Genomic DNA, 2,923 nt, shown 5'->3' with positions numbered 1-2,923 from the left:
AAAAAAAGACTTCCATTAGTTTTTATTTTAAGCTCAGTGTACTCCCGAGCCGTAAGTGTTTGCTCCTTCCGTTTCTTGGGGGAGATCTTTTTCCATCTGTGCAGCCCCCTCCTCTGGGTTAGGAACAACTTCCTGTTCCGTCAGGACCATTTCCGTGGGGCGGGGGGCTCACGGAGGGGCTGATCTGACCGTGAGCTCTGTGAGTCCGACCTTGAGCTCTGTGAGTCCGACCTTGAGCTCTGTGAGTCTGACCTTGAGCTCTGTGAGTCTGGCGGTGCGTCTCGGGGGCTTGGTCCACCTGGGGTGCTCAGAGACCACAGCATCCGCCTCAAAACCCTTCCCTTCCGTTCAGCACGACTCCGCACGTTTAAGCGTGTGCACAAAAGTCCAGCACTCTTTTTGAGCTGTCCACCCCTGGCTCCAGCCCCACAGTTTGGCCAGGGCGCACCTACCAAGTCCACCATGGTGACCTCGGAAGGCCACCCGCTGCTTCTGCAAAGCGACACCCTTCAGGTACGTGGTGGCTTCCGGGATATGCAGACCCTTGGTGGTTGGCGCAGTTTCACAGGCGTTCTTAAAAGGGATGAGAAGATTCGACCCTCTGGATTTGCCTGGTTTTGTGGGTCAAGTGAGTAGCAAACCATTTTGTTTGTTTGTTTGTTTGGGCAGATGGCCTCAGGCCCACACAGGAAGAGGGGGAGTCCACAACCTCTTCATTCTTTTCCTCAGTGATGCTTACCTGGAATGGCTGAGAGTCTTGCTTTGCTGCCAACTCACAGCGGCCCTGTCGGATGGCCTAGAACTGTCCTGTGAGTTTCCAGGACAGCTACTGCTAGGGGGAGCAGAGAGCCCCGCCTTTCCCCCTCCTGCAGCCGGGCAGGTAATCCCTGTGCGGCCCGGGCTCAAGACCTCTTTAGAGCATTGAGAACCGGGGGTGTTCCTTTGAGGACTCCGTGCCCTGACCACAAGCCCTGGTGTTTCCCACCGCCCCCTGTGCGTGCGAAGTCTGGCCATGGGGCCAGCAGGACCGAAGAAGAAGCGGTGCATTTGAGTGGTGGCGCTGGAGGAGGAGAACATTGAAAGTCCCTCGGACTGCCAAAAGGCCAATTTTCCTTGGAAGAAGCCCAGGCAGAACAGCCCTTAGAGGCAAGGATAAAGAGACGCCATCTGACACACTTGGACACGTTGTCAGGAGAGAGCAGCCCTTGGAGAAGAAGGACACCCCCAGGCAGGGCAGGGAAAGAGAGGAAGGGCCCTCGGCGGGACGGACGGACGGACGGACATGGTGGCTGCAGCCGTGGACTCCGGCAGTGTAGGAGCCATTGTGAGGACGGCGCCACTCAAAATACAACTGAAGAAGAGCTGCCTCTTCAAAGTAAAGTCATTCCTTTGCTGATGAGGCCTGAGTCAAAATGAGCAAGCAGCCAACGATGTCGAGAAGATGGAATGTAAAAGGTATGATTCCCGAAGAACTGGAGGTCATCGGAAATAAAACAGGAAGCACAGGGTCCATATTTTGGGCAGGCGTGAGCTGCTAGAGATTGGTATCGGCCATTTTCAGTCAGATAATCATGTTTACTATGCAGGGAATGACGACTCTAAGAAAGGGCATCACATTCATCGTTGTAACATCAAGATTTACATTGAAGTATAATGTTGTCTATGATAGGACCATATAGATACACAGTCAGCAGCTCAAAAACACCGGCTTCTCTGCAGGAGAAACACTGTAGAGTTTTCGCCTCTGAACCTCACAGGACAGTTCTACCCTGTCCTATAGGGTTGCCTTGATTCAGAATAAAATCAGGAGTGAGTTGTGAGTTTTGAGCATAAGACAGACCAGTTAATACATCTATAATCCAAAGTTATGCATCAGCCACTGAAACTCGCGATGAAGAAAGCGAGGAATGCTTCCAGTTTCTTCAGTCTGAAATTGATCAAACGTTAGATCAAGGTGCGTTAGTAATGACTGGCAATTGGAAAGCAAAAGTTGGAAACAGAGGGGAAGGAACAGCAGTTGGGAAATATGATCTTGATGATGAAGCTGGAGATTGCAATGTAAGACCAATGACTTCTTCATAAGCATCTTTTTTCACCAATATAAATGGCGACTGTACCCATTTGCCAGGTGGAACACACAGGGTTCAAATGAACATACGAGAAGAGACTGTGCAAAAGCTCAATGTCATCAGCCAAAACAGGGTCAGGGGTTGGCTGTAAAACTGACCATTGATCGCTTGCTTATATTCAAGGTTAGTTTGTAGGTGAAGAAAATTAAAACAAGTGTGTGTTAGTCCAGGTACACTAGAGAAACAAATCAATTGACACTCATATAGATGTGCAACACAGAATTTTATATCAAGAAGAAATTATGTATCAGTAAAACACCCCAGCCCAGTCCAGATCAAGTCCATATGTTTGATATTAGCCTATATGTCCGATATTAGTCCATGAATTCCTCTTCAGATTCTCCCAGCACATGCAATGATGCCGAATGCAGGAAGATTACAGGCTGGTGGGTAGAAACTCCTATGGATCCACTGGGCAGTAGACGCATCTCCAGGGCTCTGCCTGCCATCAGTGTGGCTCCATGTGGCTTGTCAACAGGAATGGTGAAACAGAGAGTGTGTGTCCCATCCCCAGGGAGGAAGAGAGGAAAACTCCCGGAATCCTCATGAGAAGGCCATGCCCACAAGGAGGCATCCATCAGGCTGTGACAGGCTAGACTCCACCCCTATAACCTATTTATCAAGTTGTTATGAAATTATGTAACTACCACAAAGTGCATGAGAGACAAAATACAATCTTGAATTTATCCCACCTGAGTTTGAAGAACAGAATATAAACTACCTGATATCTATGTCTATATATATGTACATCCCACCTGATATATATATCCCACCTGATTATATATATATATATA

This window comes from Echinops telfairi, unplaced genomic scaffold (assembly GCF_000313985.2).
Source record: "Echinops telfairi isolate 266 unplaced genomic scaffold, ASM31398v2 ScPeMD7_7459;HRSCAF=8497, whole genome shotgun sequence".
Classification (NCBI taxonomy): Eukaryota; Metazoa; Chordata; class Mammalia; order Afrosoricida; family Tenrecidae; genus Echinops; species Echinops telfairi.
Note: the sequence above shows the minus strand (reverse complement) of the source record.